General features: G+C 41.7%; 2 long non-coding RNA genes across 2 annotated transcripts in view; one reads left to right on the forward strand and one right to left on the reverse strand.

Annotated features, from left to right (window-relative positions):
- LOC146523860 (uncharacterized) overlaps positions 1-18,775 on the reverse strand; it is a 319,084-nt gene that overhangs the window by 9,485 nt on the left and 290,824 nt on the right. The gene's annotated exons all lie outside the window — the stretch shown is intronic.
- Positions 5,635-12,276, forward strand: LOC146523861 (uncharacterized). The gene is made up of 2 exons (XR_014869018.1): positions 5,635-11,603; positions 11,636-12,276. It is a non-coding gene; the product is annotated as an uncharacterized LOC146523861 (long non-coding RNA).

Raw genomic sequence — 18,775 nt, forward strand, 5'->3', positions numbered from 1 at the left:
GTAGTTATGCTCACTTGACAGGATAGATAACACCAAGTTAAAACTAAGTTAAGAGGCTAAGTTGAGACTTCAGATACTTGGTGCCTGCAGGTATCACTATTAGAGAGCGAGAGCTGGAAATTTGAAGATAATGTGGGAAACAGCAGCCTGACTGCATACTGAGAGCTGTTTTTTTTCTTGTTCTCAGTGTAGGAGGAGTTGGAAAGAACATTTCATACATGTCCAAGCTTAAAAAGCACTGTTTTAAAGGACTCTTATTAGCTTTTTACCTGTAAACCTTGTGACAGTAAAAACTCCAGTGAAAGATGCTTCGCTGTCCCCTTATGTGCGTTTAAAAACCATAAAAGAATAACTTTATTGTTGCTACGGTGATCTGTATACTTGTTCTTATGAAACCTGTTGCATTGTTCGGTCAGCTGATGGAGCATCTGCAGTCTGAATTGTTGTTTTTCATTTTGCTTCTTGTAGCAACAACATAACATGAGTCTATTTTTCTTTCGCCAGCAAAGAAATATAAAAGTCCCATCGCAGCTGCTGGATGTTTATTTATTTTACTTTACTTCCAGCTTGAAGTGACTCTTTGCTTTGAATAAAGGATTAGCCGTATTTTTAAAGCCACAGGCTTTTATTTCACTGAGTCTTCTGTCTTTCTTTACATTCACTTCAGTACTATAAGATTAGAACTATTAAAAACTCAAAAGGACCTTGAATTATGAACATCTGTAGGAGGGGCAGATGTTCAATAACTGTTTTTTTCACAGTCTCGTAACAGAAAACCCATCATATCTGACCCTTGACCCTGAACTCGGCTATAGAAATATTCCCTGCTGTGCTGATGTATTTATCTCCACACTCTGATGATATTATCGCTTCTGGATGCTTGAGGGCCAACTCAATCACTTTTAATTACTCGCACAAGCAGACGGCAAGCGTCAACAAGTCCCATCACCGCCACCACTGCTTCTCCACAACTTGTCAATAAATCCCAACAGTCAATCCAGATCCTTTTTCTTTTTTTCTCACTGCAAGTGGATAGCGCAGTGCCGACTTTTCTCCTGTTGGCAAACACACTTTACACTCAGAGGATTTACAGGTGATCAGCACCTCTACACCCTCCAAATGCTAAATTCTCTGAACACGTCCCTCGCCATCGCCCCCAGAGGCTCGTCTCGTCATTTTCATCTTTTCTGGGATTGTAATGGAGTGGAGAGGCCCAGGTGACTGCAGATGTTTTTCCTCAGCCGTTGTCTGCTAATTAGACAGAGAAGTTATTAATTAAATTAAGAACCGATGTGCTGATTGGCCGTCCCAGGATTTAAATCTCAGCAGACATCACACTTCATCTGGCACATCGATGAACTTGACAAAATGGAGTGCATGTGTATGTGTGTGATTCTAGTTATTGGGACTGTTGAGTGCAGTCGCTGTTGCCAAGTCATGTGACATTACCTGCAACAGCTTCCTTTCAATGGGGAACAGAGAGAGAATAAAACAGCCTCTATGAGTTTTTGAAGAGCATTGAAGTGTGTGTTGTTGAGGATGACCTTTGAATGTGTGGCTGCAGGCGGGAGAGTGGGGTGGTGGGGTGCATTATACAGAGGCTGGTTGGCAGGGCTGTGACACTTACTCGGAAAATAAAGAAATGTTAGGGCCAGTGCAGTGGCATGGCTTCAGGGATGGCGATGATGCTTCATCCGTCTGTCTGTCTGCTGGTCGGTTTGTACGCCGCTCAGTCCAGACTCGGTTATCTCAACAGGCACACTGAATGGACTGCAAACACATTTGAAGATTCCCAGATGAAGCACTCCGGTGACTTTAGTAATTGGCTGACTTTCCCTCTGTCTCACTTGGAGGGATTACAATGAAATTTGGCATTGGCATTCATGATCCTCAAAGGTTGGCCTTTGATGATCTGGCATCGTCATCATTAGGTCAGTGTAACATTTCAGACTGAGGTCCCACATGCAGGGCTCATACAGTTGGTGAGGCAAACAAAGGTAAGCCTGCAGGTTAAAGCCAGATCCAACAGAGACACTGAATACGCTGCTAAGCCAACAGACAGCAAACAGGGGTAAGGTTAACTATATATACACTAAACAGCTGATTAAAGAATCTGATGCAGGTGGAACCATAGAGAGTAAACGTGGCTGTAATGGTGACATCATCCATTTGGGTTTGGACTCCACATTTTATCATATTATTTTTGTGAAGTTACCTCTTATAGATGAGAGCTTGGTTGGAAAGCTGCGTTCATAATCTCTAAGTGTGCTGAGTAATGGACTAAAACAGCACCAGAATATCACTCAACAGCACTGAAGCACAGACGTATTGGTTGGTCTGCCCCACACAGCAAACCATAATTAATCAGATAATCCATTAAAAATGCTCCAAAAAGGCACCAACAGCACAACTACCCACAGATGCCACAGCCACTTTTGCTCAAGGCTGGAAAAAAAAGATTTTTAATGGTATAAAAATTGGGCTTTTTTTTTTTTTTTTTTTTAAAGAAGAGCTTATCAGGAAAACACACTTTTGGAGTCAGCCTCATGTGGTGCATAAAGCGACTCAATTTTTGGCTGCTTCTGTGTTGGCTTCAGTTGCAGCTCCAGAGGTTTCCCCTTGGGTGAAACTAATTACGATGGGCCAGGCAATCAAAAATACAGCAAAAGGACAGAGACGGGAAAGCGAAACACAAATGGACATGGTTTTATAAAATAAAACGGTGGTAAGGATACGAGGTGGCACATGGCACCAAAAAAAGGAAGAAACCAGAACATGAACAAAAACCCAGAACCGTCAGTTTTTCACGTGGTCATAAACCTACACAGACGCCTGTGTTTTCAGTCTCTGATTTTACCCTGAAGAGCCTGTATTGGTCTAAGACAGACAGTTTAAAAAAGCCACCACTTTGCTAACAGCTACACTCAATACTCTGTGTCCTCTGCATCTCACGACAGTTTGGGAAATAGTCGCAACCTCTAGTGTATTGATTTGTGTTTCTGGACACAAACACAATATTTTATACGCCTAATGACATACCGACTTTGTGGTTATTAATTAAGGGTTATTAATAATATGTGAGTACATGTATTCAAAGGGCATCACAAAGCAGAACACTTTGGATTTTCTTTTGCTTAAAACTTGAAATGTATTCATACTGTTGAAGGAGCTGGGAGTATTTTGTTGGTAGAAAATATCTGAGTACACTCACCATCTCTGTATTACTTTAATGATATACAATTTAAGTTTTTTTTAACAGATTCTACAAGTGCTCCTGGACACATTTTGTTAAAGATGCAGCGTAAATGTTGTTAAAAAAATTTAACAATAGTTAAATTATCAATTACTTACATTCTCCACAGCTACCTAGGTGTCTCACAGTTAACTTTACATATTCAACACAAAGCATTAATGTTAATGGTTAAGGACAAATAAATAAACTAATAAACACATGTTGGAAAAAGGACAAAGCAACAAGCTCTTGATGTGCTGACTTCAGGGCACAATATCAGCAAAACCAAACAGGTGAACCAATTTATTTAAAAGCACACAAAAACAGGCCTTTTGAACAAAGAACACAACAAGCTTATTTTCGGTGTGTGTGTTGTTTGATGTTTCATCCGGCTGAAAGTCAAATAGCCGTCTATACAAAAGCTGGCGGTAAACACAACAGAGCTGCCACTGCTGCTCTGTGAATAATGGGGAAAGGAAAAGCAGCAAATCCTGTTTGTACCGGTGACATTGGACTAACAGGTAGTTTGTCAAGAGACGCTACCTGGAATTTCTCCCCACACAGAGACCGGGGGTCTTTCAAAGTCACCACATTCGCAGAAAATTTAGCTGCAGGCACTTATTTGGGCAGCTCTTGGAAAGAGGAGCACTGTCGCACAGCTAAAGGTTCTTGCCTATTTGCAGTCATTTAGACTGAGTCGTCTACCTGCCGCAGAGCAGAGCCGGTCACGGCAAAGGCCTTCCAGTGTTCTCGACTCCCTAAATTCCCTTCATGACAAACACTTTTCCGTAAAAGCTCGCTCTCTGGAGAGTCTCTCATCTGCAATGACAGACTAAGTGAACTCTGACCCCATCGTCTCTCGACATGCTCCCAGTCATTGTGTCTTAAGTGCTTTCCACCATCAGCAACAGGTGGGTTTGTTAAAAACGTCTAACCGTGGACCGAAGAACTGATCGCTCACTGGCTTTCTGTTCTGAAGCCTTTCTTACTGCTCACTGTGACTCTGAGCTGATAATATTCACATCACGCTTCCATCAGTCTGATATGAGTAAAGGATGCATTATATTTTGTACAACCTTCCCTGCAGTGATGACAGTAAAACTGCAGCATCATGTAAATGTATCTGAGGACAAATAACTGAAATGAAGTCAGTGTGGCTTATCTGTGAGCTTTTCACTTTGACAGCCCTGTTTCACTTCAGCTTTGACCGGCCAATCTCTCAGCAACATCCACCTGCTGCAGTTAGCAAACCATACACCCCAGGAGCAGAAAACCAACACGAAACAGATCATTTATTTATAATATGCTGTATTATATTTTATGTTGGCTTATTAACTATTGAAACAACTATGCATCGCCAGTAATAGATCATACTGTTCTGTGCAGCCTGCGCTTGGCATACCACCTTTTGATTAGTAAGAGCTCGTTCAGGAACTTTTTGTGGCAGACAAACAACATTTTTTCAGATCTCTCACTGCCATTGTTTAAATAGATCTACAGTCAGTGTTGGGAAGGTTACTTTTAAAATGTATTCCATTACAGATTACAGAATACATGCCCCAAAATGTATTCTGTAACGTATTCCGGTACGTTACTCACTGAGAGTAACGTATTCTGAATACTGTGGATAATATATTATCATGCTGTTTACAACTACGTGAATGTACTATTGCTGTGATTTATTACTGTTACTGAAGGTCCGCGACACCGAACCGTAATAAAGGGACCTCTGGCTAATACGGTGGGTTCTGTGTCGGGCTCGTAGCCGAAAAATAGTTTTACTTTGTTGTCTGGGTCAACTTTGCTTGCGAGAGACAGAGAGAGGCGTTGAACGGCTGCTCCAACGGAACTTATTGTTTTTGGAGGAAAACACGAACACGGTGTACAGTCGAGTCTTAATAGCTTACTTACAACTGGGCTCGTCAGGCACTCTTCTTGGCTGCAGTGGTTATTATTATATTTACATGCTTCCAGCTCCCGTTTTTGCTCGATGACAGCTCGTACTTTTCCTTCCCTCCCTTCCTTCCCTCCCTCGCTCACAGACACATAACGGGTATGGCAGTCCATTCTCCCTGCAGCACGGACTACGCTGCCTATGATGCTACATTGGGTGGCTGTAGCTCAGGAGGTAGAGCAGGTCACCTACTGATCGGAAGGTTGGTGGTTCGATCCTTGGCTCCTCCAGTCTGCATGTCAAGTATCCTTGGGCAAGATACTAACCCCAAGTTGCTCTCCGATGTGTCCATCGGAGTATGAATGTGTGTGAATGTAGTTAGATAGCACTAAGTATAGATAAAGTGCTTGTGTGATTGGGTGAATGTGGCATGTTGTATAGAGCGCTTTGAGTACTCCGGGAGAGTAGAAAAGCGCTATATAAGAATCAGTCCATTACCATTTACATTCTTTAGAGCTATACCAGTAGCATTCTGCCTATTAGCTTAGCACAACAACAACAAAAAGGCGCTCTCTCACCCAGGAAACACGCAGAGAGAGAGAGAGCGTCACCCTGTAACCATGGCAACCATAATGCTGCCGCCTCGAACAACAGAACATAGCTGTCAAACAAAACCCAAACAGTCCTGACCCGCGACAATATGAAACAGGGAAATACCGCCGTGTAATCCATTTATTTCAACAAAGTAACTGTATTCTAAATACCACCTTTTTAAACGGTAACTGTAACGGAATACAGTTACTCATATTTTGTATTTTAAATACGTAACGGCGGTACATGTATTCCGTTACTCCCCAACACTGTCTACAGTTATGTACCATACACTCAGAACCAGGGAAGAGCCACAACTGGCATATTCTTCAAGCAACCAGACCCTGATCTACCACATGTGCAAACATCTGGAAACTGACCAAAGTAAAAATACATAGTATAAATTTGCATTTCCTTAGTCACCAGGATGGACAGGAATAGAAGTGAGTACATGAGGGATAGCTCAGCTTGAACTGAAGGAGGAAATGCAGAGGATGATGCTGACATAGGCATATGATCAGTAGTGTTGAACAAGCCAGTCGCTACGTCTTCTTCTTCAGACCAACCTCAAAAAAGAAACTTCATCACCAACTGTTGTGTTTCAGCTGTGAAACTGCAGCACTGCGGAGACCTGCCACACATGGATATGAACCCTGTCAGCAGTGTAGCACTTTGGAGGGCGACCTTTCACGCTTTACAAAAATTCAGAGCAAAAGTCTTAATTGAGCCTAAGGCAGCAGTGCTAATCACCACACAGCTGTTCCATTTGATCGATCAATTGGTTTGAGTCACACCGGATGCTCCTCTTCACGCAACAAAACAATAACTGAAACGTAGGAAAATACAACAAAAACAACTACTACTAGTACTACTAATTATTATTATTGACACTAAAAAACAACTTGTAACAGGTTTTTATCAGCAACAATGTCAGTCAAGATCCTGATACTCTTGAATCATAAGTGCTCATGCTTCAGAAATCATGCTGTATAGCTTCACTGTTTGCACACTGACATTTTCAAATTGCCCGTTAGAATAAAGATTCAGAGTATAAAATCAGCCTGACCTAAGAATTAAACGCTCTGAACATTTCTTGACAACTGTTTTATAATTGCCTGTCAGCGTGAGTCGGCCCAGACTGATTGATCAGTTATGATGCGGCTGATCCCTTTGGACTAATGTTACATTTTTGGCTGTTGTTCAGACTCCATTTCAGAAAGTGAATTGTGATCTGAACATAAAAGAAATGCATACACATAAATCCTGAACACACACACACGTTTACAGCAACACAGCTACTATTAATCACAAAACACAGCCATCATGCCAAGACATAAAGACATCAGATACTTGGAAACATGCCCAGTCTCTGCGTTTTTTTTTTTTTTTTTTTTTTGAAAGGACAACCTGCCTGGATCTGCTCCCACTTTGTTTCCCCTCCCCGTCCCGTCTTATCTTGAACGTGTTGGAGTTAGAAAAAAAAGAGGGGAAAATTATGACAAGGTTGAATCGCTCTGGAATAGCTTGAATGAACGAGCGACAGATTTTTCAGAAGGAAAAGAGTCCGACAAGCTCAGAGGACACATTCCTTTCATGCAACCAGAGACAGCTTTAGTTTTCCATTCTGCAGCAGTGAAATGACGAAGACGTGGGTTCACCTAATCACCTCCATGTGCATCAAATTAACCCTCCCCCCTCAATTCTGCCTCCACAGGATTGAGTTCTCGGGAGGGAGGGGGGACCGTTGACCTTTCCACCTTCTCTCAGGTGAGAAAAAGGAGGGATTTTCTTTCTTTTTGGCCTCCTTTCGTCTCTTTCATCACCTCGGTTGTAATTAGCCCGAGCTGAGATTTTTTTCCCTTTTGTCGGCTCCCTGAAAGGTGGATAAGCGTCCTTTGTGCCTCCTCACACCTTTTATATTTCCTTTTAACAAGCTTTTTCTTTTTCAGAGAAGAAACTCCAAGCCAGTCGCCGTCTCAGAGGGAGGCTGATAACCAAAAGGGAGTTTCTACTTCTCTCTTTTGCTGGCGTCTTTATCTCCCAGGACACAATTAGCTGCTCTATCGCTCATCTCCATGCTGCTCCGTGCTTCTCTCTTTTCCTGTCTCTTTTTCCTTTTTTTGCATTTATAAGCTGCCATCCTTTGCTGCAGCTCACTCTTAAAAAGTTAAAAGCAGTTTTGGCCGGCTGTAGAGAAAACACAACTCTGTGTGAAGAGATAAAATGGTCTCCAACTGCTTTGTTCAAAACAGAAACAGCAGCATCCTGAATTTTATCCACCCAAAAAAAATGATGCCACAAAAGCACAAAGACAAAAGTTCGCTCTTTTATTTATAATTTGTTCCCAAGTTGTGAGCCTCTTTTTATATGTACTTTTTATAACATTTCCTCACCTGATGCAGTCACATCATATGAGAACTAATAAAACCCTGCCACATTCCACACTTCATTGATTTCTTTTTTCTTTTTAACCTTGTGTTTGACGTGGCTTTGCATCAGCCCTGTTACATAAGAACAAAATATGGTATACTTACAGGTAGAATGAAGGTGGAGGTTTATTCTGTTTGCCCGTATGAAAATGTATATTGCAATCAAAATGTATTCACTCATAGTGCTGCAGGAATGACTACCACAAAATTACTGGGGATTTACTCTTCCGAGGCAAATCTACGCTGTAGCTACCTCATAACCCCAAACCCTAACCCGTAACCTGATGTGCACCCTCAGAGAAATGACTACATTTCATGTCAATGCAAACCACAGCTATTGTGATTGGCCTAGTCAGGACCACCATTCATTCATCTTGCTGCTCTCTACCTTTGTCTGCATCATCTGTGAATAAGAGAAAATATTTATAGCATCAGTATCAGGACAGCTGGCACTGCATATGAAACACCAGGACACGACCACACAGTAATTTACACACAACACAACAAAACATACCTACTTGGACTTAGTTCGGTGCATTGGGCAGCAGATCTCCGCCAGGATAATCGATCAGCTGTGGCTGCTTCTGCCCCATCCCAGGCAATGTGTAAGGCTTGTAAATCATTAGTGTAAGTCCTCCGCCATGTTGTATGGTGGCGGCCTGGTTTGCGTCATCTGTGGGGTGGGTTCCACGTGATGGCGATCTTGGGCAGTTGGCATAGAATGTGACCTCCAAAGCGCACATGCCACTCAGTCACAATGTCATGGAGTCCAGCAATGGACTTCTTCATTGGTGACGTCCCGGAAAGACACCCTCAGGATCTGTCTTAGCCATCGCTGTTGGGCCACATTGAATCTTTTTTTTCCACATCTCACAAGCGTAGCTCTCGCTAGGTATAACGATGGTGTTGAGCATACCAATCTTTGTCGCCAGATTGATCTTTGGGTTCGACCAGATCAGCTGGAACTGCTGGAAGACTGAACCTGCAATCCGACGCACAACGTTATAAAAAGCATCTCTGTTGCTTGCAAGGATACTGCCCAGGTAGGTGAATTGGTTCACCTCCTCCAGCGGTTGCTGTCCTACCATAACAGGATAATGTGCTGTCAAGAAACCAATCCTCATGATCTTGGTCTTGTTCCCACTGATCAGCAAGCCCAATTTGGCCCACTTGCCCACACAACAACCAACCATAGATGTCAGCAGTGATGTCAGGCACTTACACTGGTGATGCTGTAGGCTCCACAAAGATTGAAGAAACCAAGTCTAAATCAGGCCTTAGTGTTTTACACTTTGGTTCTCCTCAGAGTCAGCTGTTTTCCAATGCCTGAAAAAGTTCAGGCATTTTGTATTTTTCTATGTCACGATTTACTTCCTCCTTATTGTATGATGTTAGAGAGCCAGACAGAATGAGTTAACACCTACACTGCCCAAAATTAGGTCATGAAGAGTTCATGGGCTGAAGTGTATGTTGAGCCACAGCTCAACTTACTGCTCTAATGATTTATTGCCTTGTCAATACAATTCATCATGCCATAACTACTTTCTGTTATACTACAATGAAATATTACTTATCTGTTAATCAACTGGAGGCAGTGTGACTGTGTGGATGGACCTGGACAAGTGGTTAGCTATCAGGATGATCTTGGGAAGCTCCTTGCAGCTTCTCTGAGTTTAGTGGATCAGTGCAGTTTGTGAAGATTACAGAGATGAATCTGCGAAAGGCTCAGAAAGCACAAACTGTTGTCTGTCATGAGTTTGCTCGTTCTCTCTTGCTCGTTCTCTGCAGTTTTTACATTTGTCAAAAAAAGTTTGTCTTTCAGTGAGGATTTGATAGCAACATCAGCATCACCTGGTCCCGCTCAGCATTTTCATTCATGGCTCAGAGCAGGTCTCTATGTTTTATTGTACTGTGAAGTGTTCTGGTGTAGAGGTGTTCTGGCTGTCAGCTGTCTGTATATATGTACGTGCACACATGCATACTGTTGTTCCACATGATTCAATTTTTGTTGTTTGGTTATGAATTCTGGCTGTTCGTGTCCTTCTATCTTTTGCTTGTTTTTCTAAGTTTGTTATTTGTTCCAAACTCAAGATTTGAAAATCAGATCTTTTGATAGCAGAGCAATGTGTGTGATCTTTGGCCTCTCTGTTTATTCTGTTTCATCTTTTCTTTAACGATGTAAACAAACATTGAGCCCGATGCTCTTCACTCCATCTGCAGCATGAGCGTAAAGCGGCAATTAAAACTAAAGCCGCGAAGTTGAACCCTGGTCCACGCAGATTAAGACAACATGATGAGCCTGAATGTGCATTAGGAAAAATCAATAATATATTAAACTGTTAGCAGAGCAGTCTGTGAATGAAACTAACTGCAAAAACAGTTTTAACTCTCCTTTAACAAGCCCCGTCTCCTGTGGGTTTGATCAACCAAGGCTTATTTGCAATATAGATTTCATGCTCACAATTTAATGCAGAAGCTTCATATGTGAAGTTCATACAAATCAGAACACACAAATAGCTCTGGGTTATGTTTGCATGATTCAGGCTATTTATGATCTCTATATTTATATTAAATCATTAACTGGAACAGCATTTCCTTTTTTTTTCCTTTTTTTTTTTTTGCAGAAACGCAGCTTGCACTTCAGTTGTGTACATCTTTGGTTCTGATAGCAGTCATTTGGACTTCAAGGCAATACTCGCCAGTAGAGAAAAACTTTTTTCTCTACTGGCATTTTATTTGCTCCAAGTTCAAAGCAGCAGGCAGTCAGCAGAGGCAAACAAATTCAGAATTACAGACTGGAACTCTGTGGTTAAGGAGGCTCAGCAGATGGCATGGGAATACTAAGAGACTAATAGATAAATGAGGAGCAGGTGTGCAGGGGAGAATCAGGGCTGCTTTCAGACCCCATAAAAATGGTGGAGCGTTGAACACCCTGTTGTCTTACTCAAGTGTTGCACATAAAGCAGGTGGTTCATAGTGTGTCCTGCCTCTTTCATACAGTGGGACTTAAACATGCCCCTGCTGTTTGGCAAACCCGCCAAAGCACTAAAGGTGAGAAAACCTCCTCAAAGCCTGTTGCTCAACTTTTTAAGAAAACTTGTTGTTTATGTTGGAATACACAGCATTTTTTCCTGAATTATCACATTTAAAGAGTCATGAGCTCAATCCCACCTTTTAATCAGTAGTGGTTCAGTCCAAAACTTTTTGGGCTGTGGCTCAACCAATTACCACCTCATTAAATGTCAATTGGTCTGCTGTTTTGTTTTGTTTTTTGTGAAGGTGTGACTGGTCCAGTTGGATTTTTTTTTCCTGTTTCCTGTTTTTTATTTAAACACAAACTGTTTGAGATTTTGCAGTGAGCCTGATGAAAGCCACAAGCTGAAACACGCTGGTCAATTAATAAAGTCGTTCCCTATTATTTTAAGTGTCGCTGGATTCTTCACGTCATCAGATCTTTGTCTTCTCCATGCACCTTAGAAGTGGGTGAAGTTGTGCCAGAAAAAATTGTTGCATCCTCTTAATTCCCCGATTTTATGTGGACTGTATTTTAGATGCCTCGAGTACATTAAAACATATAAACTGACACTATTAATCACTCATCTAATTACTTGGCTGCTTATCAATCTAACAGAACATGCAATGACGTCCTCCAGGTTGTCATTCTAGCATAGGGCTCCAGCAGACCAAACACTATACCCCTATTATTATTATTATTATTATTGTTTATTTTTATATTTCCAAGTTGTTTTCTTATTTTCTTTATTTGTATCTACATTTATTTTTATTTGCATGTGAATATTAAGGATTCTGTATAATTAAAGAAAAACAATGGTGGTAAACAGCAGCTGCTAATCTCAAATTAATTTAGAAGTTTTTTAAACTAACAAGTTGTTTCCAGAATCGTTATCTCCAGCCTTAATTTTGCATCGGTTTTTGAAAGGAAGCATTTACAATGCAGAGTGAAGAGATGACATTGATTTTTTTCTTTTGAAGCTATCAATATCCATATGTGATGAAACAGCAGTCAGGCATTTTCTGTCTTAGATATGCTCTATTGATAACATATTTTCAAAAGCATTCAAATCACTGCACAAGGACCCTCTACAGGAATATTTTGTATGTTTAAAGAATCCTGAACATGTCCCCATCTGAATTCGAAAGAGATTCAACAAAGTCTGACAACCTCGTCATCATTAGTTACGCTTTCTACAGCCACTCCACATTTTTCATGCTTCAGTGGAGACTCCTCTGATTGTGGATTTGCTTGTTAAAAGTTCTGTCAAAATTGATGTTGCCGTTTTCTAATCCCTGCTCTCTCATGGTTAGCAGCCAGTATCTGATGATAGCAGAGCTGGTCATACATGGGCAACCAGGCAGCATGAATCCCATCTTACATTAATGAACGTAGCCTGAAAATTCAAATCATGCTTCACATGGGACTTGTTGCAGAGATGAGCTCCAGGTCAGAATTTTAACTGTGTTGGTCACTCATTAAACACACAACAGGCTTTTCTTCTGGTCAATCTGGAAATCCACAGGAGCTCAGGAATCAATAAATATCTCCTAATTGTGATCTCACCCCAGTCCCCACCCCCTGAAACCCAGGCTGCAAAACCACAAAAACATTGGTTAAAATTCACTGTATGTGTTTGTGATGCTGCGTTTAAAGTGTCATTGAAAGTGAGACTTCGCAGCAGTTGATGTCTTATCTCATCTCATCTCATCTCATCTAATCTAAACTCACTTAATTTGCCAAACAACTTTAAGAGTAGGGTTAAAATACAGCCTTTCACAACACTTTGTTTAATTACAAAAATATTTATAAAACACCACAAAACCTGCAATTTATTTACTATGCATAGGAGGGATACTCGTTTTCAGCCTTTCAGCCAGTCATGTCACCCCTAGCGGTGAAAAAGGATGAACGAGACACATCTTCATTGATTTTTGCTCCCAGAGTTTATTTAGTGGAGGATTATTGTCTGATTTGAATGCCTCCTTGCTCTTCGTGTCATTTAAAGAGCTTGCTCCCCGCTGCAGGCTTTGATTCTACTCTGCTCAAACACAGCAGGACGCCACTGCTCATTCTTCAATCGCAGCTCAGCACATATGACTGACACATGGCAGACAAGGCCTGGGCGACCTGTCTCTGTACATCTGTGAGCTCTGGCTAAATGAATGCACCACCTGTGGATTAGGAAAGCCCCGTTTTTAGCCCACTCAGTGTCTCACTCAAGGAGAACTAAAGCAAAAGAAGCAACGAATCTAGAAATGAAACTACTGATCCTGCAGCTGATTCTATGCCATGACACTTTATTTATTTATCACAATTTAATCAAGGAAATTTAGCTTTGCCCAAAAAGTATTATAAGTTAATTGAATTTCCTTGGCAGCTGACTCCACGTCATTGTTCATTCTTGGTACCACCATGAACAAAGCTCACATTTCCACAATGTTTAAATCAGCGGAAAAATGCAAAAATAATTGCTCAACAAAATATACTCCAAGTGATCCAACAGTGACACTTTCAGCAGGTCCATTGACACGGTAGGGAGCGCCATATATGTTGTATACCCTTCCTGGTGGATTTTTGAACTGGAATCCAACAGACAACCTTTGAATGAAAGATGAAATATAAATACTGGAATGTGTTTAAATGAAAAGGTTAAAACCTGCACCTTCATTTAGTAATTTGTTCTCTTGACACGTAATACTTTTAAAGTATTATTTTTATATATTTACTCATCTTATAGAGTTTTAGAAAGTTGTAAATAACAAAAAGGAAAGAAACCCATCTAACACAGCGCAGACCTTCGTTCCTTTGTTTGTATGGTCTGAGGCAAATTTGTTAGCAGACTACAAACAAATTCAGGCACAGAAATATTGATGAATTACAGATTTGTGTGTGAAATGTTCATACACATGATTTATGTGAGTGCTGTTTGTGAAAGAGGTATAATGAGTCTACGCCTCAGAAACTCTCACAAAGAAACAATACTCGAAACAATACTCTTTCTTTGTTTTAACAGAATAATGACATCAGTGTGCATATGGCCATCTTCAGCAGCACCACTCTTGTGTTCTTAAGCGAGGGTAGTTGTTATGGCTTATGGGCATAGCATGCTGGGCACACCTGATCTCAGAAGCAAGCAGGGACAGGCCTAGTTTGAACTTGGATGGGAGCTAATATGATGTGCTCCATGGGATTAATAAAAGCTGCTTTTCTTAAATAAATTGATACCAATTGTTTGTGATCATATAAAAACCAGTGTTCTTTCAAAAATAAGATTTTTCTATTTATGATTTAATGGCCCTGTCCCTATTGCCAGTCTTGGCAGCCGGGGATCAGTCCGCCAGGGCCTCCGCTCCTGGCCGCCACCCGGCACACAATGCACCCGACCCCTATGGTGCCTCCTGCGGGTGGTGGGCCTGCGGGAGGATGGGCCCATGTCCATGAACGAGATCGCGGATACAAGTGGCAGAAATGAGCTTCCTCCGAAGGGTGGCTGGCCTCTCCCTTAGAGATAGGGTGAGAGGTTCGGCCATCCGGGAGGGGCTCAGAGTAGAGCCGCTGCTGCTCCACATCGAAAGGAGCCAGCTGAGGTGGTTCGGGCATCTGACAAGGATGCCTCCTGGGTGAGGTGTTCCGGGCATGTCCCACCGGGAGGAGGCCCCGTGGCAGACCCAGGACACGCTGGAGAGATTATATCTCTCGCCTTGGTGTTCCCCCGGATAAGCTGGAGGAGGTAGCTGGGGAGAGGGAGGTCTGGGCCTCTCTGCTTAGGCTGCTGCCCCTGCGACCCGGCCTCAGATAAAGCGGATGAAGATGGATGGATGGATTTAATGGCGATGGAAACAAAACAAACTTCTTGACCATCTGCTGGTCTCATCGCCAAGCCTCTGATATATTATTTTCTATTAAAAAAGCTTCAAAAAGCAAAACATATCAAGATGCTGCTGCATTTTTTGGACATCAGTCCACACGTTTTTGCATTTTGTCCTATTCACCAACATGTTTTTAATTTCAGGGTCTTGTGTCTTTTGATTTGAACTTTTTCATACACCAAGATACACGTCTTTAGTATGAGCCAGTAAATCTCTCCCACTGGCTGCGATCATATGATTCTCAGGAAAATGATTCTCATGATCAGCCCTATTAATTTATTTCCTGAGTGTACAGGCGCGAAACGTTGCCTCCCTCCAGGCTCGTGTGCATGAATGTGCTGAGGTCTGACTTACAGCAGGTGCACTGTGGGTTCGACTCGACAAAGGCAGGTTGTTACTGTTGCTGTGTAGTGTAAAAAATATCAAACCAGCACAGTAACAACAGCCTGAGGGCGTTACACCCGATGGAATAGTGGGGATGGAAAACTTTTGTGTTTTGTTTTCCAGGGAGGGGCGTTAGTGGTGTGATTGATTTCTAGAAAGTTCGAGGGGGCTCCTTCTATTTCAAAGACTGAGAGGAATCTGCACCCCTGCTACGAGTAATAAAGTACATCTCTATATATAAATGATCTTGCGACCATGTGCGTATGCTCTGGTGTTCACGTATCAGAAGTAAATCCATCATACTGTAGTAGGAAAACATGGGATAGAAAAAGAAGGAATAAAGTTGGCTCATGTTCTTGTAAATCTATTACATCAAGAACTCATTTACTTCCACTGTGATGTCATGGTGGTATTTATACGCCAAGTACCACGCCCATGATTGCCATATGAGATTTTTATTATTACTGTTTGTGAGCTGTTCTCAAACTCTGGAACAGTTGAAGTGCGAGGTCATTTTTCTGTCAGTCAATCTGAATTTTTCATGAAGACTCAATCACTGACGAATTCAAACATTACAAGTTTTGTAAAAAACAAAACAAAAACCCAACAACAGCCAAAAAAATCAAAGAACAAAAACAAACAAGAACTCAGAGAGCCAAAAGGCAGCGACTTTACTAAAACTATGATGTTTTTATTACAGTATAATGGCTTCAGCCTCTTATGGTATCATTGTGATGTCATAGGATGTCGGATTGGACAATAAAAATGTGCTGCCCTTTTATATGACACAGACTCAATACAGTTTCTTGACTTTTTTTTTGTTTACAGGTAAAGGTCAAAATAAAATGCTTAGCCAACCTAAAAACTCACGTGAAGTTTGAAGATGATCCATAAAAGTTGTGAATAATATAACGTTTTTATTCATTTTCAAATTTGGTGTGGCATTGAGCTTGTTATTTATATCTACCATCACACAAAACTAGAAAATTATACCTTGAAAACAAACTGTGGGTCCCAGACTGCTAACAAACAGACAATAACATCCTCCCTCCCTTCAGGGGGAGAACAATAATTCACATGTGTGAAATGTTCTGATGTGTCTTCCTCTTAAAAGGGTGTTTTCTTCTTTGCCACTGTCGCCAAGTGCTTAAGGGGTTGTCTGATTGTGTTTTTTTCTTCGCTTCATTATTTTTAACCTTACATTATAAAACAACCATTGTTGTGATTTGATTTGAGTGTCTGAAAAAGATACTATAAAAAAGCTAGCGAAAGTTCTGACCAATCAGATCACTGCATTTAGGAACAAGTATGCTCATAGCTCAAAACGCACAGTAATAATGAATATAGAATGATGTGGAAATGGCAAAAAAAAAAAAAAAAAATACTAATTTACCTCAGAAAAAACAGTTAGACGTGCTTTGGTTCAACTGGCTGTTTGAAACAATTTTTCCTGAAATACAATGAAAGCAGTCGTGATATGGCTCCAACTCCTGGATCAGACCATGAAATTCTCCCTGCTGAAAGAACTGAATGAAGCCAGAATCTCAGCTTCTTCCTATTCTTGTTTAGAAACATCAGGACCAGTTTGTTATCGCTTTATGTCCACTACATTTTTTTCATGACATTTTTGACACAACATTTACAATTTTCTTTTCAGGTTACAAGGCTGATTTGCATCCAAAAAAAAAAAAAATTCTGAATTTCCTCTTGCTCTTTTTGCAGTGTGTAATGGCCTTCAGTCAAACTCCACTGGTATTGGAAAGAAAAACCAGATCACATGTGGTTATGTTTAAGTATGCGGTATTGATGCTGTTGCACTAATGGTGGAATATTCCCCTTGATTTCCTTCTTGCAATTACTGCTAATATGGTTATGTGACTGTGCCAAAGAAGCCACACTGTGGAAAATAATGAGCTTTAATCTGGTGCTGAATGAGTAATGTTGCTTTCAAATTTTGCATACTTGATTATCCGGTAAGTAACCAGATAGTGATCTTGAGGCTTGTTACACTTGCAGCATTGATTGTGTTACACTGAAAACTATTTTCTTTACAAGACAAGAACAGAGTCAGAGCAGCTGAATTTACTAAAATGGTAAAAATGGCCTGTATTTGTATAGCGCTTTACTAGTCCCTAAGGACCCCAAAGCGCTTTACACATTCAGTCATCCACCCATTCACGCACAGGTGATGGCAAGCTACATTGTAGCCACAGCCACCGTGGGGCGTACTGACAGAGGCAAGGCTGGCGAACACTGACCACCACCAGTAGGCAACGGATGAAGTGTCTTGCCCAAGGACACAACGACCGGGGCAATAAAAGCCGGGGCTCGAACCAGCAACCTTCCGATTACAAGGCGAACGCCCAACTCTTGAGCCACAATCACTCCACTACTAGAACAGGTACACGGTTCTTGTAGGACTGCAGAGAGCTACTACTACTATACTCCTGCAGAAGCCACAGGAAATGCTACCCTGCCCCCCCCCCCCCCACACACACACACACACACACACACACACCAGTCCTACTCCTGTGATGGGTAGTACTGTTTTTGAGACATGGCATCTCGGTGAGATCTAACCTCTCAGCCTGAGATTTGGGCTCTTACTCTTCATTTCATCATTGGATGGTGAATTATACCAGCAGAGGGGAGCTTAGCATCCTGGGAGAACCGGCCAGCATTTTGCCAATCTGTTGCCGTGGTGACGGATAGGATGGCTATGATTCCCCCTCTCCTTCTTTTTCTCTCGCTCTCTTCAACTCTTTGCCGCCCCTTGTTTCCCTCTGCTCGGTCAGACTTGTGTTGCACGCTTTTCATTTTACAGTATAAATGGCTTTTGTGCTCCTCTTGTTTCTGCTTCTTCTTCTTCTCTTGCTCTTATTGGCAAAGGCCTCGTCCCTTTCTCTTGCTTCCCCTGCCCTCCAGATTTTATTCCTCTCTTCTTCCCTCTTCTTTCCCCGTCTTGCCCTGCTCTACCTCACTGATGGCGAGAGCTTAGAGTGTATTCACCAGAGAGATGAAGCAACAGCTTTCCACTGCCCACCCCCTCCTCTGTCCCACCCTCCCCCCAACCCTCGTCTCTAAACCCCACAGACACATTAATCCTTCGCTCAGGCTCAGTTTACAGACACAATAGGCCTCAAAGAATTGGACTTGAGATAATTGTGTTGCTATCCCATTTCATCTGGAATGGAATCGGGTGGCTCTTGCCACAAAGCTCCGGGTGCCCAGCACACACACACACACACACACACACAAAGACAGACACACACACACACACAGACACAGATGGAGTAGGTTTTGGCGGGTGCAGCGCTGTAATTATTTCCCCCTTTATTCATAATCATCATCATGAAAATT

The sequence above is a fragment of the Neolamprologus multifasciatus genome, chromosome 2, assembly GCF_963576455.1.
Source record: "Neolamprologus multifasciatus chromosome 2, fNeoMul1.2, whole genome shotgun sequence".
In the NCBI taxonomy this organism is placed as follows: domain Eukaryota; kingdom Metazoa; phylum Chordata; class Actinopteri; order Cichliformes; family Cichlidae; genus Neolamprologus; species Neolamprologus multifasciatus.